The sequence below is a fragment of the Emydura macquarii genome, unplaced genomic scaffold, assembly GCF_026122565.2.
Source record: "Emydura macquarii macquarii isolate MOO-44397 ecotype Brisbane River unplaced genomic scaffold, CSIRO-AGI_Emac_v2 contig_320, whole genome shotgun sequence".
Lineage (NCBI taxonomy): Eukaryota > Metazoa > Chordata > Testudines > Chelidae > Emydura > Emydura macquarii.
In genome coordinates, this window is record NW_027130457.1 from 3,813,385 (window position 1) to 3,836,717 (window position 23,333).

The following is a 23,333-nucleotide window of genomic DNA, read 5'->3' on the forward strand; positions in this document are numbered from 1 at the left end:
GAAATGCTATATCAAACCAAAATGTTTCAAAGTGAAAAAAATGTCTTTTGAAATGGTTCAACAGAAATGTTTCAAAATGAAAAGTTGACATTTCCATTTTGAAATGGCCAAAACAAACCATTTTGACTTAAAAAAAAATATTTTTTTCATCTGAAACTGTTCGCAAATTAGACCCAAATTAGCTAATAGTTTCACTGCAACAAATATATATTTTAGAGCACATGTACTATTTGCCCTCCAAAAGTTGTCTAGCTGTAATGGCAAGTGCTTAGATAGTGATTATAGTTATATAAATTGATATGGCACTTTAAACTAATCGCTGTGTTTGCAACTCCACGTTATGTATTCAGTCTTTCCTTTCTAATCCTAGAATCCTGACTTTTATTTGACAGTTTGGTTTTGGTTTTTAAACTAGTGAAGCCTTCCATTCCCTCTTTTCTTGATTTAACTTTGACTCCACTTCTGTTTCCCATTTTTCACTGAACAGGATCTTGTGCTCTACTTATTGGTGTTTCAGCACAAGCAGGCAGAGAGTCCTCAGAATGATGACACAGGCACATGCACAATGAACAACATGTATTTATTACTGGAAGAGGGTACAGAGGCAGCTTCCCTTCTGCTGCTGGTGCTGCTGTCTAAAACTAGTTTCTGTTTCTCCACAAAGCAGGAAGCTGTGCTCTTACACATGTCTACACACACATGAACTTCCTCTGAGAATTCCTTCCTGAGTCTGGGGTCCTTCTGAACTGGGAGGAGTCACATGTTATGAATACACCCGGAAACACACACGTACCCAGCCAGCGCAATATCTTTTGGACAATAACTATTTACAGAGCCAAATAGTTACCAAATTATCTATCATCCATAAAGCAGTAGAAGAAATATTGGGGAGGAAACGTTTGCCCCATGTTTGTTTGAGACACCCTAAGACACAGATACCCTCAGATACTTCCCCGTTCCAAGTTCTTTTATCCTCTGCTGTGAAATATTCACAGTTCCATAAGGTTGGTGTCCAAGATTATGATTGCTTATCTTTAACTTCTTTCACAGTCATACAATATTTCTACAGTGGTCAAAAAGCTATTGTTTTTTGTACTCAGGAAGGCACTCCATTAAAGAAAATCATTGCCAGTTTGAGGAGGGAGGGTTGTCTGATTTTTCAAATTAAAATCTCATTCTTTGTAGCCAAATTTGAGGGACTTCATCAGTGTTAGATATTGATTCTATCACATAATGGGCATTAAAATCAAACAAAGTAGTGCTTTACAAACCTTAATGAATTAATATTGTGGAAACAAAGGAATGTATTTTGCAATAACTAAACTGTGGCAGACACAAACGAGATGCAGTTGATGAAGAGATTCCAATTTTCTGTAAAATTTTACAGAAATAGTCTTAACTTACAAGAACTATGAAAAAAATCAAATGAACTAATTGTGAATATAAGGAATGCACAAGTGAGAAAGGGCCTTACAGGGCAATGAAGAAGATGTATGAAAACAAAACCTGTCTTAAGTCATGAGTACATGGGCTAAGTTTGATTGGAGAGAGTAGAATTCACATTTCACATATGTGAATTTTCACATATTCTTGTTGCATCTTTATTCACTTTGCATATTTTATACAGATTTGGATATATAGGTGTCTTGATAATAAAATGCTGGCTGCTCCTATGACAAGGAGGGATAGTTTTATGGTTTAGGCATATGAATGGGAATAAGTGGATCTAGAAATTATTGACTCCAATGGAGTTACCCAGATTCTCAGGTGTTACAGAGGTGTCATTAAGAGCTGAATTTGGTCCTCAGTAGTTCACAAAGCAACATTAAACACTCCATTTTGAACCCTTAGTGATGAGATCTATAAACAAAGTAATTCTCTTTACTGACAGTACCCTGATTATGTATACCAAACATCCTTGCACAGTATAGTGTGGAAACAAGGGGGAAGAATTATTAGCTTTGTTCTTTTTCATTAATGGTGGGTGAGTGGCTGAGTATATAAGAGAGAGAATACAAAAAATAATATTTTTACTGTTCCTTTTCCATGCATACATTAATATTTATACACCTCTTTAAAGTAATGTAAACCACAAAGGAGGGAATACTAGTTTCTGAATGAGTGGCTACATCTTGATGTAGGTACAATAATTTTTCATTTATAGTTCCTTAACTAAGTGTTAAACCACTAAAGCAAACAAAACAAAAATGAATAATAAAACTCAGGACTAGAAGTTTAGATATATATAATTTGAAATGTTTGCTTACTTGATATATGTTATATTCCATACTTAACCCCAGAGAGGTTCTTTACTGGGAATATAAACATAGGTAATGTGTATATGAGATAATTTCATATGTGAAGGCTTAATGCATGTTGGTTGAGTTGTTCATGCAGTAGAAAGTGTATGGGTCATGGGCACTGTAAATGGATGTGGTGTTTTGCTGAGTATAAGATGTGAGATGTATAGTTTGTGGACATGTGATTTATTGATGCACTAAGGAAGACATTGACAAGCATACAAAAATAAATACAGCAGCTCATATGTGAGTGTAAATCATCCACACTTACCTGGAGTTAGCTCCTAGTTACCCTTCTCTCTCTGGGTCACACCTTCTCCAGGTGAAGTCCAATTATAGAAACTAAGGTTCCATGAAACAGATGTGAAGAAGCTGTAAAAAAGCTGGTTTCAGTTCCCCAGCCCTATAGCCATATAGCACACCATCAGTACTATTCTAATCCACACCTTTGCTTCCAACAGTCTCCAAAGGACCATCTGCTCTGAGCTTTATCCATTACCTACCCGCACTGAATGCTGGGATGTCATGGTGTAGGGTAGACTAAGTTTGGTTTTATGCAACCCAGTAATTCCCCCTATATTGGTGGGATCCGTAATTGACTATTTAAGCAAGCCCTATGCCCCTTTGCATCACCTGAGTCGTATTATTTTTTATAGCTGTAACGCCTAAGGAATCCTTAAAACTATTAGAGCCCCATTGTACTAGGCACTGTAGAAAGAAATACCAAAGAGATTGCTTGCCCCAGAGAGAGAATAAACAGACAAATGGGGGAAAGGAAGTGGGAAGACAAGATGTGATTGCATATGCTCTATATAAACTTTTCTCTCTCTGATAACCTTATTCCATATTCTAGCTCAATCTGTCTCTGGCTATGTACGTTGGCCAAACCGGACTGTCACTACGCAAAAGAATAAATTGACACAAATCAGACATAAAAAATAGTAACATCCATAAACCAGTCGGAGAACGCTTCAATCTCCCTCTGTAGCTGACTTGAAAGTTGCCATACTTCTACAAAAAAATTTCAAAAACAGACTTCAAAGAGAAAATGCAGAGTTAGAACTCATCTGCAAACATGACACTATCAAACTGGGTCTAAATAGGGACTTGGAATGGTTATCTCATTACAAAAAGTAATTGTCACTGTTCACACATTCTCACCTCCTAATCAATGGTGAATAGGCCTCAACTACTCTAACTGAATGGACTTTGCTTATATCTTCCTTCCCAATTGTTGTTCCTTAACCTTGGATATGTATATTTATACCTCCTATGTGATTTCCATTCCTTACATCTGACGAAGTGGGTTACAGCCCACGAAAGCTTATGCCTGCAGAAATTAAATATGTTAGTCTTTAAAGTGCTACAGGACTCTCATTGTTTTTTCATCTTTTCAAAGACTTCTGAAAGGATCAATTGGCCTGTATTCTGGGCAGCTCCTCCCTAAAGCAGCTCCCTCCTGATTGTTTTGTTTCTCCTCTTTTTTATATCTCTTTTCTTAAAAGCCACATCTGCAGGAACCAGGAGATTGCATGAGAATCTCAGTTTTATTTATTTTTGTAGTAAGTTTCTAGCTTGCATGGTTACAGAGAAAGAGCTGAGTGCACCGTAAAGGCTCAGAAAGTAGAAGGCAAATTAAAAACAAAAAATGCATTTTTTTTTAAATCAGGATTTTGAGTCATGATATTTCAAAGGTTGGGAATGCCAAAATTGAACTCCTATATGAATTGGAAAGGCTGAGAAACCAGAACAATATCCATAGTCCTTTCTCCTATTTGGTGATAAAACATATTTATACAACAGTGGGGTTTGTAACTTTTTTGGTTAAAGTACAAGATGAAACAAAGATAAAAGAAAACTTAATAGGGCAAACATGCTGGAGCTAATGCACATACGGCTATGAAGCTTATGTATGAACAAAAATGTAGGGTAATGCATTTGTTCACTATTGGTTGAGGTAACCTTTTATTCTTTCCATGTTTTGTAGTAATGCAGACCTGCCTCCCAGATTTTGTAAAACTGGTCAAGATTAGATTTCAAAATCAAAGTAATATTTCCTATTTCTAGGGTTGACCATATGCATTTTAATCAAATATGGAGAAATGGCTAGTTAGCATACTGTATAAATAAAATACAGTTAAAAAGTGCATGAAAGTATAAAAAAAAGCAGTAACATAAAAGGTGATGTCTACTAGGAATGTGCAACCTGGTTCAGATAAAATAACTGATGCATCTATGAATAAACCCTTTAGTGAGATGTGAAAAGAAAAAGTGTAAATATATTTAAATAGTTGGATGCTTTTGTATTACAGATGTGACTACAAGCAGAAGTGCCAACATACAGAAAAGGTGTGCGTGTGTGTGAGAGAATGAGAGAGACTAAAGGAAATTATTAAGATACAGTACCCAAACCAAAAATAATACCTAGCTCTCATATGGTGCATTTAATCTGTAAATCTCAAAGCACTGGACAAAGGAGGTCAATATCCTTGTCCCCATGGAATTTTTTAATTAAAACCAGCACCTTGAATTGCAGAAACAAATTAGAAGTCAATGTAGTCTTTTGAAGCACAAATATATTGCGTGCCCTTGACAACATCTGCTAAGTAATTTAACAAATGAACACTCCCCTGCAGTTTTTAAAACTCAAACCTAGAAATATTGTGCTACTGCATGAGAATTGGAAAGTGAGATTGACTGGCGCCTGTTTAGAAACAAGAGTGAAATTGACTAGATTATTTTTTTTATCTACATGGAAAGAAATGCAAAACCAAAACCACCTTCCGGCCCCTCCCCAACCTCTGGTCTCTCTATAAGTAATAGGTAAAATAAATTAGCTTAAAATTAATTCAGTTTAGTAATATAAGTACAGAAATATGATTTTTAACCTACAGTATATCTTTTTTGCATAGCTATATAGCTTCCTAGTTTTACCTGAGCAACTAGGCAGAAGCACTGAAATGCTGCAAGTATTGCCATAAGCAATGCCACGATTTCTGACACTTCTGAAGAGGTACTGGAAAGCTCAAGAGAGATTCTTTGCTCATGATATTTCCAGTGTGACTTTCAGAGTTTTGCTGTATTCAAATATGCCTCATGTGAGCATCCAAAGTTTTTTTTTGATGTTTATCTGGAACTGAATTGAAACCATCAAATCATCTGAGATGCATTCATAACTCATTAGGCTTTGCAAAGCAAAGGGAAGGAACCAAGGAACATAAGACTTACTTTTTAGGAGTTTTTATTCAATGGCCAGTAAATTAGAAGAGCTTTGCTATAAAGGAGAATGTTTGTTTCCTTAGGTGCATTGTTAAGTCAAATCCTGCTCTCTATTTTAGTTAATGACACTTCTGCCATTGTCTTATGTAGGAGTAGAACCGGGCCCTTTATATTACTTTTTCACTGGGCCATGCTAAAAATCTAATTCTCTCATTCAAATTACTCTGGAATTGAGCTCACACTATCTATCTTTATCTACTAATATCACTTAATTTGGGATTGCTGTAAACAAACAACAGCTAAATGCCTAAGTGAACTAAAGACTCAATACTAATTATGAATGAGTTTTTAAAACACATAATATCATGTTCTTCAAAATCCTTCTATTTTAAGTCACCGGGCTAGATACACATTACAAATATGATATTGTAGTGACACAGTGTTCTTTAGTTTCTGAACATGCTATGAAAATGTGATTTTCCAAAGGAATACTGTATAAACAGAACAGACTCATACCTACAGATGCTTACTATGAGGTGCAGTGCTTACTATACTAATGTTGTGTGTCTTAAATCTTTGTATATGCAGTCCTCACACATACACACACTATCATTAGAATTAAACAAAAATCTTTGTTTTAATGGTCCCCAAATTCCACTAAACCCAATGACCAATTTTATTATAGGCTGAGTGTCATGTAGTGTGAATAAATAAGAATAGATTTTAATTATGACAATTAGACAAGAGGTTATACTAATGAACTTGCTTATAATGTTTTGTTTTAGGGGGTGGTAAAAGGAGGGCATTTATCTTACATGGTGTTGATTCTCACTCCCCTAAGTCAATAGGGTGCTGAATATCCCTTTAGGGCTTGGCTGTCAAAGCTATCAAAATTATAGTCATAAAAAATGCTGTTAGCTTACCAAGAGATGGATTGAAGCAGGTGATCCTGCTGTGGGATTTATTATAAGACTTTGCTGCAGGACAGAAGATCTGTAGCTATAATTTTACTTCCCATTAACAGTCGGTTGGAAATCTCTTGAAAAGATGTACTATTCATAGAATTCTCCATAAAAGGACCAAAAATTACATATTTCAGCATATATAGTTGACAACCTATGCTTTATTTCACATAAAAGTAATGACATGCTGGAAAAGAAATAAATACTTTGAAGACCATGAAACTTAGTTATACCAGGACTGAACTGAATTTTGGTGAGAACATACTGTCTGGGGGAAATGTAATTTAAACAGAGATGAAGTAAGAAATAGAATAATAATGATATATGTTAAAGGACTATTACAGCACTAAGCATCCTGATGCAATATGTATTATTTTAAATTGTTGGCTATTATTCCCTTTATCTAAATACCTGTTCATCTTATTCGGTAATATTAATGCGAGTCTGAACTATGATAATTGTGGTGAAGTCTTTATTTGGGGCTAAGAATCTTGTCATAACTCATTACAAGTACAAGTAGCTAGGCAGAAGTTAGATTGTCACTTGTCTTACCAGTACTCAGCTGTTTTATTTTGTTTTTGTTTTTAATTGTGCTTGGTAGATTTTTCTATCATGTTAAATCAGTAATGGGTCTGATCCATGACTAGGGTTTATAGGTGCTACTGTAAAACAGTATGTATGCTATTTCAGTATGCTACTGTAAAACAATTGGTGTAGAGCTTATGTTCTGAAACCTGGAGCCTTCTCTCCCCAGCTCTGTTTCTCTGACCTTGGCTTATCTGACTCCATCCCCTCTCATGTCCCGACATCCTGTTCCTGTGAGTCTCTCTGATTATATGGTCCACCACCAACACCTGGTTCCTTTTTTCTGGTGCTGGTAACATTCTTCTCTCTAATCTCTTCCCCTACAGACAAGATGGAGGAATTAGCTTCTCTAAGCTTCAGTCAACCTCTTTAGGATGTCTGTTAACTTTTTAGAATATAGTTGTTAAACTTAAATACTCTCCACTTTCCCTAGTGTTGTCTGTACATGCTACAGGTCCTATCAGCTCATGGTGGATGCCTGTAGTCATAGGGGCATTCCATGATATAACAATTTCACAATATCAGCCAATTTTCATAAATCATACAAACCAATTCCCCAAATTTTCACAGGACAAAGAGAAATTGTTGGAGGGAAAGACCATCATCAGCCAACCCTGGGAAGGAAGCTTAGGCTGAGTTTTATATTATATTTATTGTTGAGTTACCAATCAAGTTAAACCCCAGAAAGGGAATGAAATTGGATATGCAGGGCCTGATCCAGCACTTGGTGAAGTCAATGAAAAGACTCCCACTTACTGGAAGTTCGATCATACTCTAAGGCCTTGTCTACGCTAGAAAGTTTTGTTGACACAAGTTACAGCAATGATAAAAAATCACTGTAACTACAATGAATGTGCCAGTCCACACAGCACTCGTGTTGCAGAAGTGTGTCCACAGTTGGTGCTCTAGCATTGACAGTGAGAGCAGTGCAATGTGGGCAGTTATCCCACTGTGCAACTCACCACCTTGTGCCAGTATGAGTTGTGGGAAAGTGGGGAGGATCACATCCCACAATGCAATGATTTTCGTTCTGTCATTCCATGGGTTTCTGACTGCATTTTGTGGCATTTTTCAATGGCCCCACTTTCCTGAGCGCCTGCCATCTCTGTCTGAAAGAATGGATCCTTCATTGCTTTTTCACTGTTGTTGTCAGTGTTCTGAACACATAGCGGCTTGTCATGCAGTATATCATGACTCTGAATCAGAACTTGAATCCGAGATGTTTCACCTGCTGTGTGCTATGCAAACAATGCCGGATTACTGTTTGCAATTACGGAGCATCTGCACATAGTCCCCCAAGCTGCAGAGGAAGGGAAAGAACCCATGTAGTGGCTCATCAGTGGCCATGGGGGATATTTGCTACTAGCAGTCACAGATCAGCTACATGCCATTGTAGGCAGTCTTATCATATCATCCCTCCTATAAACTTATAAAGCTCAGCCATAAAGCCAGTTAAATTTTTGGCCCTCACTAATCCACTTGGAAAGCTGTTCCAGAACTTAATTCCTCTGATGGTTAGAATCCTTTGTTTAATTTCCAGGCTAACCTCATTGATGACCATATATCCATTTGTTCCTGTGTCAATATTGACACTTACCTTAAATAACTTCCCTCCCTCCCTGGTATTTATCCCTGTGATGTATTTATAGAAAGCAATCATATCTCCCCTCAGCCTTCTTTTGGTTAGGTTAAACAAGTCAAGCTCTTTGAGTCTCCTCTCATTAGGCAGGTTTTCCATTCCTTGGATCATCCTATTAGTCCTTCTCTTCACCTGTTCCAGTTTGAATTCATCTTTCTTAAACATGGGAGACCAGAATTGCACCCAGTATTCCAGAGGAGGTTTCACAAGTGCCTTGTATAATGGTACTAACATTTCCCTATCATCTCTCCTGGAAATACCACTCCTGATGCATCATGGGATCACATTAGTCTTTTTCAAAGCCGCATCATGTTGGTGGCTCATAGTCATCCAGGTCTTTCTTCTCCGCTGTCGCTCCCAGCTGATGCACAGCTAATAGCAAACATTCTTGTTGTTAGTCCCTGAGTGCATGACCTTGCACATTGCTCTATTAAATTTCATCCCATTTTCAAGGTCATCCAGATCTTCTTGTGTGATGTTTCAGTCCTCCTCCATACTGGCAATACTTCCCAACTTTGTGTTATCTGTAAATGTTATTAGCACATTCCCACTTTTTGTATCAAGGTGCATTAATAAAAATTTTAAATAAAATAGGTCCCGAGACTGATCCATGAGAAACTCCACTAATAACCTCCCTCCATCCTGACAGTTCACCTTTCATTATGATCCATTGTAGTTTCCTCTTTAACCAGTTCCCTATTCACCTTTCAATTTTCATATTAATCCCCGTCTTCTCCAATTTATCAAATAATTTCTCATGTGGAACTTCTCATGTGGAATTTACTGAAATCCAGATAGATTAGATCTACTTCATTTCCTTTGTCTAAAAATCAATTATCAGAGACACAACATCCACATATTTGTGTGGACTGAGGAGTTGTCCGTCCAAGATTATGGGCTATATTCAGCCAAGAGTCCATGCCCAACTGGTGGGTGGACTGCAGTTGTGGAAATTCTGCACCTTCCCACAGAGTGGTTGTAGGCCAGTGAAGCCCCAAAATTGAGTGGGCACTGCCTGTGGAAGGGTCATTGTTAGGAGATATAATGATAAATTATATCTCCCTCAATGTTTATTGCTTCGGGGGCTCCTATTCAGTTACTGGTGGATTTGAAGCTGCCCACTCCTGATAGAAACCCCAAGGGAGTGCAGGCACCAGGAATGTCATCTGCCTTTCTTCAGACTTGAATGAGATGATAAAGCATGCAAAGGGACAGCTGGAGGAGTGAATTTTAATTTAAACCCCTCTGCACCTGCTTCAGTGAATCTGGTCCTATATTTTTATATCTGTGGATGATATGTCATTGCTCGGAAACATCACCAATAAAACATCACAGTACAAGAGGAATATGATGAGATAAAACAAGACAAGATGTCATTGCAACCAGATGTTAGGTACCAGAAAGTCCCTGACAAGATGACATAGACCTGTTAATAAACCAGTCCCCTTATGTGACATAGTCTAGTTCCTAGTTTTTGCCTGGTATATATTTCTTTATCTATAAGTTTATCTATCCATGTTTTTATTTTTAGGATGCCACACAAATCATCTTCTAACTGTCTTAACACTCATTCATACATCATCTCATCAGTTGAGTAACATTCACTGAAGGACACTCTTTGAAATTTAGATTTTCATTCTACATTTTGCTTTTTAGTTTTTCTGGTTTCTGAAAGGCAGTGTGCTGGTACTAAAGCCAACTATAGTCATAAATATTCACTGAAACTATACCACTGAGAAAACTTAGGGAGTTGGTAGGTAAGATCCCATGGGAAGAAAGTCTAAGGAGAAAAACAGTTCAAGAGTTGGCAGTTTTTCAAAACCACAAGAACAAACTATCCCACTGTGTAGGGAAGACATTAAGAGACCACCCTGGCTTAACCAGGAGATAATCAATTATCTGAAACTCAGAATATAGTCCTACAAAAAGTGGAAGCTAAGTCAAATTACAAAGGATGAATATAAAAACACAACAAAAAAAATGCACACAAGCACATAGGGAAGAAAAAGAGAGAGGCCAAGGCACAAAATGAGATTAAACTAGCTAGAGACATAAAGGGTAACAGGACAACATTCTACAAATACATTTAAAGCAAGAGGAAAACCAAGGACAGGATAGCTTCCAGTCCTACATTTCTGATTCTATGATTTGGTATCATGAAGAGTAGAGTGAGTTCTGCTAAAGCCAGTCACTTAGGCTTTCTGATCTTCTAGCTCACTGTCATTCCTTACAGTTCTAAATATCTGAGTTATTGTGACTCCTTATCTAGGAACCCTGGACTAATACAATTGGTCTTCATTATTTCTTTTACCACCAAATTTAGACACACAGTCACACACTAACAGTTTGAACAGCACCCTTTCCATTGCTTGCGGTGTGAACAGTAAAATCAAGGAGAAAGGTTTCTTACAGATAGATTCAGGATAGAGTTTTGAAAATCACAGGACTGGCACTCAGTTCCTAGCTCTGCCACAATCTGACCTTGAGCATGTCACTAATGTCTCTATGCCTCTGTTCCCCATATATTAAATGGGTATCATAGTATTTTTCTGCCTCATGAGATGTTGTATGGATGAATTAATTAATGTTCGGGAGGTGTCCAAGTTACACATTGAGGAGGAAGTTATAAATATACAGCCCCTCTTGGAACTGAAAAACCTACATAGTATTACAAACAAGTATTTGCTTAATCACTTACACTAACTTACACAATACTTTTTTAGAATGTTTATGCAGCAGAAGATGCAATAAAATAGTTTTCTTTGCTCTTTTGGTTTTGTTTTAAATAGAAAATACTGCATACTTAAACTAACTCTGTTATTTTATTTTATTATAAAACTTTGCATTGCCAATTGCACTTTTAACCTTCAACATGATTTTACAAACATTATATAATTATTTCTAGAGCTGACAGAAAAACCTTATTTATTTAGCACCTTTTTTTCCTATGTGAATTTTCCTATGGAAAATAAGTTTTCAGATTTTCCTGCAATGGAAAAAAAACTTGCTTTGCTACACTCTCTGTTTTCCAATTTTTTCAGCTGGAAAACAGTAAAACACTGCTGAAAGTGTTTCTTTCATAAAATAAAGGAATACTTTCACTTTTAAGTGTTAACAAAAAGAAAAGGGGGAAAAGTTAAAAATAAAAAGGTTAAAAAGTATAAAGGGAAAGAAAATAATACTTTTAAGAACAGAAGTGTTACTTTCTCTTCATACTGTTTGAAATTTTTGTCACACTTTTTTTTTTTTTTCTTAGGAGGTGAAAGTTTAAAAAAAAAAAGAATGAAGGTGATCATTTAAAAAATTTCATAAATATTTCAAATATAGCAACACATTTTTTGGGGGGGTTCCCTGAAATATTTATTTTTATTTAATTTTTTTTCCGAAGAAACCCCTTTTTCAGATGAGAAACATTTCTCTATGAAAAATTGTCATCCAGCTCTAATTCTTTCTGAATTACAATATAACGACTCAAACCTAATGTGAGGATTAAATAAATAATTTGCTTCTTTCCATAAAAGATTGAGACCAGAGTATAGAACATATAATATAGAGAAGGCAGATTCACTTTCACAAACTTTGCTTGGCCTTACAATCAACTCACACAGAATTCCTCCATCAGTCATAACCTAACGCCAGGTGGGAACCAAACAAATCACCTTTTCCAAATGACCAGTCCTGACATAGTCTGTGTTTACCACATTCTGCTAGTACATCATTGCACCGTATCTATGTAAGGGCCCTGGTATGTCACTACCAAGCCGCTTATTATCCCAGCTGACATAATGTCCTTTGCCATGTGCAGAAACACTGCTTTATCAAATGTAATACTTTAGCAAATTAGCTCAGCATGTCAATTGTTGATTCACTTGTCACAATGCCACATTGACACAAGCTATTAGCATGTCATTGAGATTCATAGATTTCAAGTCCAGAAAGGACCATTGTGATCATCTAAGTCTGTTCTCATGACCTCATAACCTAACTGCAGGTGAAAATTGAGATCCTGACTTGTGCATTTCTAACAGAAGCATTCTATATATTTACTGCATCCCAAGGAAAGACACGTTCTAGCCCAGGAGTGTCCACAAGGTTTAATTTTGGCTCTTGAGAATGATAGTGTTAAGAAGAAAATTTGGATTTAGTTATTAATTGAAAACATGCTCCCTAGCCATGCTCAGTAATTTGAAGATGAAATGTTGTGGCCTCCAAAACTCCTTCCCACTGTTTCTCTTACCGGTCCAGGCTTCGGTGTGTGGCCTCTGAGTATCTACTTCCCTGTTTCTGCTGTTCAACAGCTCAACTCCCTTTCTGGCTGCCTGGTGCATTACAGAGAAAGGAGTGAGAAGTTCAGACTACTGCATAGCCTGTTGTGCTGCTGGATTATGTCTACACTGCAGCTGGGAGTGAGCCTCGCAGCCTGGGTAGACACACTTGTGTTAGTGGGGCTCATGCTAGTGTGCAAAAAAGTAGCTGAGTGGGTATCATGGCTTGGGCTAGCCACTTAAGCTCAAACCGACCCTGCCCCCTGAGTCTGAGCTTGGGTCATTACCCCGAGCTGCCTCCAGTGCTGCCGTGTCTGCACAGTTATTTTTAGTATGCGTGCTTGAACCCTGCCAGCCCAAGTCTGTCTGTGCTCGGAGGCTTTCTGCCAGATGCACTGAAGATACACCCGAGGAGTCTCAGGGGAGCAGGATAGGAGTTATCTGGCCCTGCTTGAGCCTCAGGACTGCCTAGCAAAGCATTGGGTGCCCTCTACCTCAACCATTGAAGGTAGTTCAGGAGATGGGGAAAACAGGAGAAGCTGAGAACCAATAACTGGTTATGGCTCTAGAGCTGGCTGGAAAATGGAAATCCCTTCCTACAAAAAATATCTGAATTTTTCCCATCCCATTCTGGGAGAAAATGTCAAACTTTTCTTTTATGGGACTCTATAAAAGGCGTACCAAAATGGAATTTTTCAGCTTGTTGGTGGGTGGGGGGAAGAGCTGCCCAGTTTCCTGGATGGCCATCATCCCAGGCTGCCTGGAAAGGCAGCTGGGTAACCCAGGAATCGACAGCCTGGGGTGCTGGCTAGCCAGACAGTGAGCAAGTCCTGTGAGCCTCCTAGCCTGGAGACTCCGAGCTGTTCTGTAGCCCAGCTGGCAGAGAGTCCAGTCCTGCCAGAGAGTCCAGGAACCATGGGAAGTCTGATAAGGGATGTGCAGGTGGTTTCTCCTCAGTTTGTACTGCTTGAGTGATGCTAAAAGAGCAGGCCATATGATCTGCCCCACACCACTGATTGATTGTGGCCTCTTGATTCCTTCTTACGTCATGCTGAAAATGTGGACACAACTTGTCTAGACAATCTGCTGCTTTCTAAGGTATTAATGGTAACATTTTTGGGTTTAAAGTGACTGAATTAATATTTGCTTGAAAGAGTTTGATAAGTAGTACTTTATTTTTGCCATTGTTCTCTATTGTTTCTACAGGTGTGTTACCAACAAGAGGAAGATTAGGGAAAGTGTGGGTCTGTTACAGAATGGGGGAGGCAACCTAGTGAAAGAGGATGTGGAGAAAGCTGAGGTCAGCTCCCAGACTACCGCACTGGGTGGCACAGAATGGGGAGGAGGTGAACATCCCACAGTGCTGAAGGAACAGGTTCAGGACTATTTAGAAAGATTGGACATACACAAGTCCATGGGGCCAGATGCAATGCATCCGAGGGTGCTGAGGGAGTTGGCTGATGTGATTTCAGAGCCATTGGCTATTATATTTGAAAGCTCGTGGCAACTAGGGGAGGTCCCTGAGGATTAGAAAAAGGCAATTATAGTGCCCATCTTCAAGAAAGGGAAGAAGGACGATCCAGGGAACTACAGACCGGTCAGCCTCACCTCAATCCCTGGAAAAATCATGGAGCAGGTCCTCAAGGAATACATTTTAAGGCACTTTAAGAGAGGAAGGTGATCAGGAACAGTCAACATGGATTCACCAAGGGCAAGTCATGCCTGACCAACCTGATTGCCTTCTATGAAGAGGTGACTGGCTCTGTGGATGTGAGGAAAGCAGTGGACATGATATACCTTGACTTTAGCAAAGCTTTTGATACAGTGTCCAACAGTATTCTTATCAGCAATTTAAAGAAGTATAGGTTGGATGAATGGACTACAAAATGGATAGATAGCTGGCTAGATCATCAGGCTCAATGGGTAATGATCAATGGCTCCATGTCTAGCTGGCAGCTGGTCACAAGCAGAGTTCCCCAGGGGTCGGTCCTGGGGCCGGTTTTGTTCAACATCTTCATTAATGATCTGAAGTATGGGGTAATTTACACCCTCAGCAAGTTTGCAGATGACACTAAGCTGGGGGGAGTGGTAGATAAACTGGAAGGCAGGGATAGGATACAGAGTGACATAGACAAATTGAAGGATTGGGCCAAAAGAAATCTGATAAGGTCCAACAAGGATAAGTGTAGAATCCTCCACTTAGGATGGAAGAATCCCATGCACAGCTACAGACTAGGGACTGACAAGCTAGGCAGCAGTTCTGCAGAAAAGGACCTGGGGGTTACGGTGGATAAGAAGCTGGATATAAGTCAGCATTGTGCCCTGGTTGCCAAGACGGCTAATAACATATTGGGCTGCGTTAGCAGGAGCATTGCCAGCAGATCGAGGGAAGTGATTATTCCCCTCTATTTGGCATTGGTGAGGCCACATTTGGAGTATTGTGTCCAGTTTTGGGCCCCCCACTACAAAAAGGATGTGGACAAGTTGGAAAGAGTCCAGCGGAGGGCAACAAAAATGATTAGGGGGCTGGAGCACAAGAGTTATGAGGAGAGACTGAGGGAACTAGGTTTGCTTAGTCTGCAAAAGAGAAGAATGAGGGGGGATTTGATAGCAGCCTTTAACTACCTGAAAGGGGTTTCCAGGGAGGATGAAGCTAGGCTTTTCTCAATGGTAGTAGATGACAGAACAAGGAGCAATGGTCTCAAGTTGCAGTGGGGGAGGTCTAGGTTGGATATTAGGAAAATGTTTTTCAATAGGAGGGTGATGAAGCACTGGAATGGGTTACCTAGGGAGGTGGTGGAATCTCCATCTTTAGAGGTTTTTAAGCTGTGGCTTGACAAAGCTCCGGCTGGGATGATTTAGTTGAGGTTAGTCCTGCTTTGAGCAGGGAATTGGACTAGATGATATTCTATGATTCTATGATCTTTATATATACGATTATGTAGGTGATTTTATGTAAAATGGATAATCTAGAGTTGGAAAAGTGAAAATCTTGTTTGGCAATTTACAAAAAAAAAAAAGATAGGGAACATGATTGTACTTTGTGTTACACCAGCATAAATCAGGAAGAATTCCGTCAGATCTAGTGGAATGACACCAGTGTAAAAGTTTTCTGAGATCAAAATAAAACCAGGATATTCATCTACTGGTAATGCTACTGAAACGATTTGGGAAACTGGCTTGAATAGTCCTTCGCAGTGGATATCTGTACTTGCTGCTTCTCTTTTGCTCTCTTCTCACCCTTTATATTTCACAGAGGAGAGTAGATGCTAAAGTGAGATAGATTATCACTATCAAAATCATGCTGATCACGTCCAGAAGACATTGGTACCTTTTGTACACATACCCTATGAATGTAAATGTAGTTCACAATTTTTAGATTTACTTGTGACTGTACTCTCTCTCACCTCGACCTCGTAGGGATAAAGGGGAAAAAACCCACACCAAACATCTCCACAATTTCTTTTAATCCAATCTGGATAATTCTGTCAGATTTTGTGGAAATACCAACAAATTAATTTATTTATATTTTTCCATCAACTTTGCTTGCCCTTGTCAGTCATGGCCCTCTTTCTCTCATATCACTTTTCTCTCTTGTGTAAAGTGGTGGTTGTTGTTATTATTATTATTATTATTTTATTTGTTGTTATTATTACGTTAAAAATAAAAAAAATTGAGGACAGAAGATTATTTAGATTTACAAGTGTTGGTTTCCTTCTAATTTAGAGATCTGAGGCTAATTAATTGCTTTAACTTACTTAGTATCAGTGAATTCGGTCATGATGTTCTACATCTTGGGTGGCTTTTAAAGAATAAATTAGTACAAGCTATCCACCGACTTATCTTTGTATTGCTTTTAATTAATATTTTCCCAACTGTTACGTTGAAAATTTTATTGTCAGTGTCATGGCTCCAATTATATTACACATAATAATCAACCTTGCTAATAGAATAACCTGAGGTGACCTCTAATAAGGCTGGAGAACAGCCAAATGTGGGTGTACATATACAGGGCATGCATTTTGATAACAGAAATGTTTTCCTTACTGCGTGGGGCAATGCCATGTTTATCTCAGTCACTTCTAGCAAAATGCTGGGAATGCTTATTCTTAGGTTTTGAATGCATTATATAATTCTTTGAAGAACCATCTTTATCAATGCACAGTGGCTGTTATTATTACTAGGGTGAATGCAGGTAGGTGCAACTACTATGTATTGAAATTCTTTCTTGTGATAGAAGCATCTTTTTAAAAGGAGCTATTAAGTGATGCTGACCTGTTTTGACAAACTGGAGAATTTGAAATCAGATCCTTTTCTTCTTTAATTCATTCAGGGTTAAATTCATCCCTGGTATAATTCCATTGATTTCAGTGGGTTTACACCCGGGGTGGATTGTAGCTAAACATGTAAAAATAAAGCAACGAGCTAATTTCTGTAAGGTACAAAACAAAACAAACAACACACAAAGAAATCCACCTTGTATAATCAAAAGTATAAGTAAGGCATATGCCTTTTTAAATGCACATATGGCCATATCTTTTCCTTGCTTCAAGCTGGTAATTTGGGCTTCCCTTCAAGGATGCCTTGGTGAAGCTAGAAATGAAATCTGACGAAGCGGGTTTCTGCCCACGAAAGCTTATGCCCAAATAAATGTGTTAGTCTTTAAGGTGCCACAGGACTCTCGTTGTTTTGCTAGAAATGAAAGGGATTATGAGGAACCAAGCAATTAGCCTGTTGGTTTAATTAAAAGGTTTTTTATTTTAAAACCCTGTCAATTAGAAAATAAAAATGGGGGGAAGGGGGGAAGGAGGAATGGGAGAAAAGGCAGAATAGTAAATATCTGGCCTGAGTTTCAAATATGCTATGTGAGTTTATATATGACAAGCACACATTACTTCTTACTGGTATTCGAAGAAAGGAATGAATTTCTCATCAGAACAAATAGCTGTAGTCTAATTCATCTCCCATTTATGGCAATGGAAAAGTGCAAGGCACTGAAGGAAAGGCTGTAAAGTTCAGTCATATGGCTCTGTGCCATCAAGTAAATGTCATATGTAGGTGGTATTTTAAAATTATAGGGCAGGCTTATTAATAGGGCATAAAGTGACCAAGGGTTTTTTTTTTTTTTTTTTTGTTCATACGCAAGATGTAGCACAGTAGGATCACTAAGATCATTATGTTGTTGTTGGAGCTTAAAAATGGAAGCTTTTAGGTCCCTGCTAGGTGCATGCATTCCCTAGTGTGCTGCTCTTGTTTCTGTGCTTAGACTACATTCGCTCAGTTGGATTCTAGCTATGTGCCAAAGCAAGAAGATGAATTAGGCTTTCAGTGCTTTGACTTTTCAAGTTGCCATGGGGGATGGGGCAGAAAGGAATATTTAAAGTGTAAAAGAATCACAAGGAAATAATTGCTGGCGATCATTTTTCTGAGCAAATGCTTAAACATTGAAAATTGCTTGAGAATGTTGAGAATATTAGTCAAAAATGTTATTTCCAGTACAAAAACTTATAGAAGACAAGTGTGCGGGGCACAGGAATGGAGTTAGCAGATGTTAATGGCCTTAAATGTTGAGGACTTCTTTCATCTATATGGATCCCAAAGTTTTTATAAATTTTACTAAATGGCATAAACATTTTGTCCATCTTTCTAGTCTAATCACTTTACCTGCCACCAAAATGGAGACAATTCTTGAATGTAACATAGCAGCAGTTAACAAATGCATAGAAACAGTATACAAGAGTTTAGGACAGGAAGTAAATATCACATTCAGCCAACACTTCACATTGTAATTTGACAAGCACATAAGGATGGTGAATGACCTTCTCTTGAAAAAATTGTTATGGGATTTTTACATACCCCAAATATAATAACTGGGCCACTAGTATACTAGTCAAGACTTCTGTTTTAAATCACACCTAAAAGACAGCTTCTTCAATAGCATAGTGCCCACAACAGCAATTATTCAGTTACTGATTATCAATACTATTTCCTGCAGCAGTTGGGTTTTCTGTAGAGAGCCTCTAATCAAACACTCATCACACCCAGTATGTTTACCTTGTGAGAGTTAACAAAATCACTCTTTGAGGTGATATAGCAGCACAGTTTCAAGTTGTAAATGTTGGGAGATTTCGTCACGATTGGTTGTGCACCATTGCAATGTACTGTCGTTCTCCCAGAGCTGCTAGCCACATACATTTATATTGGGATTGTGAGTCAGGTTCCCCCAAACAAAGTGAGTTAGAGGCACTATTTATGGTAAACAAAAAGACAGTAGTTTTAGTGAGTTAGAAATGTAAGTAAGAGGAGTCACAGTACTCAGCTCCCTGAGGTAAGGGTAAGGAATTTAAAGACTAATAGTGTTGCCAATAGCACTACCTTCCCTTAATTATACAACCTGAAAAAAACTGACAATAAGTTGCTTCTAGTTCCCCTAGTGGCTCATTATGGTATCAGTGGGAAAACAGACCATAACTCTTAGATCTCTCTAACCATTTCAAGGAGCAATAACAAGAGTAAAAATAATAAAACCAATATTAATAACTTCTTTCGGTGTAAAGTTGTTGGATTTTTTAAAATATATACTGTTTATTTTCCTTTCTCCCCCAAAGATATCCCTAGCCTGGTGCTAATCAAAACAGAATTACTCCAACTGTGATATTAAACCCAGAAGGGAGAACAGTTTATTTTTTTAAAGCATCTACAGGTGTACTCATTTTCCTTCTTCCTTTCATCTTTTGGTGATGAAAATGTTAGTTAGTATAATTGGTCTTAGGTGTTGCAAGGAAGAACAAAACCAGACTCTGAGTACCTATTTCTCCTCAACAAGCAGGTTCCACCAGGACTCACCCCAATCATCATTCTCATCAAAAGGGACAAATGAAATATCCCAGGAGTAAATTGCATGTGTTCATTGTAGAAAAGTCACCATAGATGAATGTGAACTCCTGTTATATTTTGACTCTTGGTAAAGTGCAGTCTTGGTGTTTCAAAATTTTCTCCTGCCCTGTTTTTGTTATAACAGGCACTCCTGGTTATTCAGTGGAATCCCCAGCAGAATTGCTGGGATTGTAAGGTTCCAGGACTGTCAGTTCATTGTGGAGGGCACTATACATATCTCATTTTAACAGAGGGGATTTTTTTTCCATTTTACATGCTATTCAGCAGGCCAAACTTGGTGCTTCAGCTCTACATCTGATCTGTCATGATAGTCTTCAAAAGGCAATCAACTTGACCTCTTCCATGTTCTAACAGTGCCATTAAAATTAGCACCTTAAAGTTCATGCCCAACTTGCTGTCACTTCATGATTTTTCTTCAGTTTGCACTTTTTCATACATAGTAAATATTCTTTTCACTATCTCTAATGATTACCTGGGTTGTGCTAGTGGGGGAGAGAGCGTCAACGCTTCCCTTCATCTAACAGACACCGTGGTTATGCCACTTGATGCTTTCAGGCAGGAGAGGGGTCATGACATGGCTTCCAGTCCCTGCTGTTATCTGTGATATAGTGGGAGATCCAGCAGGGAGGCTCATAGCCTTGCTGTACCCCCATTGGTGGCTCAGAGAGTTTACCTCCCCCTTCAGCTCTCACTCAGTTCTGTGGAGAGCCTGGGGAGACTAGAAAACCTGCCTCAACTTGCTACATATTGTTTACTTTCTGCAGCTTCATACTGTGATGCTTGTGATGGTTGGATTTAATTTGCCCTAAAGCAATGTGGGGAATAGAATAAGGGGGACACCATCCCAGCTGCTATCCTTCAGCCTCCACGAGGAGTCCTAGTGAATAGACAGCCTTCTGGCTGTTCCTATGTTCCTATCACATGCTCTTACAGGATCAAGGTACACATGAATTCCCCTACCTTGGCATATGAGTGTGATGTCTCCATGCTGATGTGTAAGATTAAGTGAATTTCATTATCAACCCAGACATGAAACTGACTAGACACCAGCTCCTTAGATTGTATAAGCTCTTTGGAGGAGGAACAACTTTTTTAATTTTACATTTGCCCTGATCCCCAAAAAGAGGTCTTCATGTACTGCTGCAAGACAAATACATACTATCTTATGCAAAAATATGACAGAAAAATAGAGAGCACCCCATTTTATTTAACCACTTTCAATTTCTGTGTTGCACGGTTACACGTAAAAATAGTAGGTAAGAGACTTTAATACAGAAATGAAGAAAGATCTAGAGAAAAAGTCTGTGGTTAAGGCAGTAAAATGGAACTTATCAGAAATTATTTGAAAATGACACAAGCTTTGTACTCAACATTGCCAGTCTCAGGAGATCAAAAATTATGAGTCAGACCTTAAATGAAATTTAATAATATACTATTAATTAATAATATACTTGTTTATTAATATTATTAATTCAATAATATTAATAAATATATGCATTATTAATGTTATTATGAATCAATACTTAATGTTATGTCTGAATAAAATAGTGTGTGCTTTTGGTCTATCTTTAGATTTTTGAGTTCTCTCTGAAACATACATTAGTGTGTGTCTGTGAGAGAGTGTGTGTGTGTGTGTGCGTGCACTCTCATCCCACATCTGCCCATCCGCTGCCCAGAAATGAATTTTGCCCCCAACTTCTGTTCCCCCAGCCCTTCAGATCAGTTCACCGCTCTCTCCTCAGCCACATTTCTGCTTCTCTCGGGGTCCAGTCCTTGGGTTGGGGGCTGCAGTAGGGTCACCTCTCTCCTTTCTAGGTTGAGGGGGGAAAAGATCCAGGAATTCTTTGCCTTCTCCCTCTTCCAAAGCCAGGCGTTGCAGGGGAAAGAGGATGGGGAGAAGCAGAAGAGTATTGATCACAGGAAGAGAAGGGAAGCTGCTGTGTTCTTTAGTTCACTACTCCGCTGCCTTCCTATGAGCATGGATTTGAGTTGCTGAGGTGAGGGGGAAGGGAAGGCAGCTCTTTTGGTAGCAGCTGTGATTGGTTGCTGTACCCCAGGAGGAAGGCAAGGGGGGCAGGTATCCGGGGCTCAAATTTGCTAAAGGGCTGGAGCTTCTTTCATCACCCCCACACCTATCATGGTGGAAAAATCATGAGAGTTGGCAACACTGGTAAACTAAATTGTCATAATTTCCTAAGTTTTGACAAGTTTTACAGGTTGCGTTGAGAATTGAAAACAGAACAGTTGTAGGTATAAAATTGTAAGGAATTATGCTTCAGTGACATCACTAATGTATGGTAAGTTTGGAGTGACGGAGAGTCTTATTTGCATCTCTTTTTTAAATTAAATTAACACAATCTGATGTTCTGTAAATGATGCTTACTAGAAACTGTACATGCTTCTTCATGCTAGGTTAGTAAATGTGTGACTCACATGAATGCTAGTAAGAGTCAGCTGAACTTTATTTCTGGACTCCAGTCATCTGACATGGGTCAGGGTTACTAAACTGGTCACATGACTGGGTCAGGATCAGTGGCTCCAGTGGTTACTGTTCCCTCAGGGCATGTTCAGTAATCAGCAGCTGTCACATATGTATTTCAGAAAGTCAATGTTTTCTGCATTTGCATTTTCTCTCAATTGCATTTGCACCAGCAGAAGGGGAACTGCCTTATGCATATCAGTGGGGTGTTTACTCCAATACCTGCTGTTCTGAGGGGTCCTAGCCAACACCACCCCAGCAGATGACTGTGTGAAAGGAATATAATACAGGAGGCCCAGCCCACCCAGCCAAGCAGATATATCACTGCTGCCATCGCTGCCTCTACATGGGGGGAGGGGAAGGGACAGTTGCTGTCACCGCTAAAGCTCCCCTAGAGAGGAGGTACCTGCTGCTATTCCATGAGAGATTATACTGTCCCATCCTGATGCCCCTTTCACTCCACCACCAGTCCAAGTAGAGAGCTGGGCCATAATTTGGGTGGACACAAGGCCATGGATGTCTGGGGAGTAAGTGGAGGATTGCCTTTATGTGGCCCTGAAGAGGTCTAACTTAAAATTGATTGAGAAGGAATTCTACTCTTGTGTAACTACAAAACTACAAAAGGTTCGTCATTTTGGATTTGGCTTGCATTTGACTGAGATCTTCACCCAGAAGTTTGAGTGCTAATTTGAATGTTATCTGGTGTATCCTAGCCTTTCTCGTAGTAAAATTTGAGGTGGACATCTTACTGTCCAGGTCACTTTCACATGTGATGTCTGCTTCCAGTCAGGCTGGAAATACGTCATTTGCATAATGAGCTATTTTGATTCTTGGGTTCCCAGCTGACAACTGGAGGTAACATAGCAAGGGGAATAAATTAGGGAGGTGATTTAAAAAAAAATAACTCAATACTTTGGAATGTTCAGGAGAGCTCTTGGAAATGGCACAAGGCAAGAGTAATGGGTCTAATTTCTTTTTTCTTTTCGG

General features: G+C 38.8%; 1 protein-coding gene across 1 annotated transcript in view; it reads left to right on the top strand.

Moving 5' to 3' along the window:
• The window catches only part of CDH18 (cadherin 18), a 518,716-nt gene that overhangs the window by 218,792 nt on the left and 276,591 nt on the right, over positions 1 to 23,333 (top strand). The gene's annotated exons all lie outside the window — the stretch shown is intronic.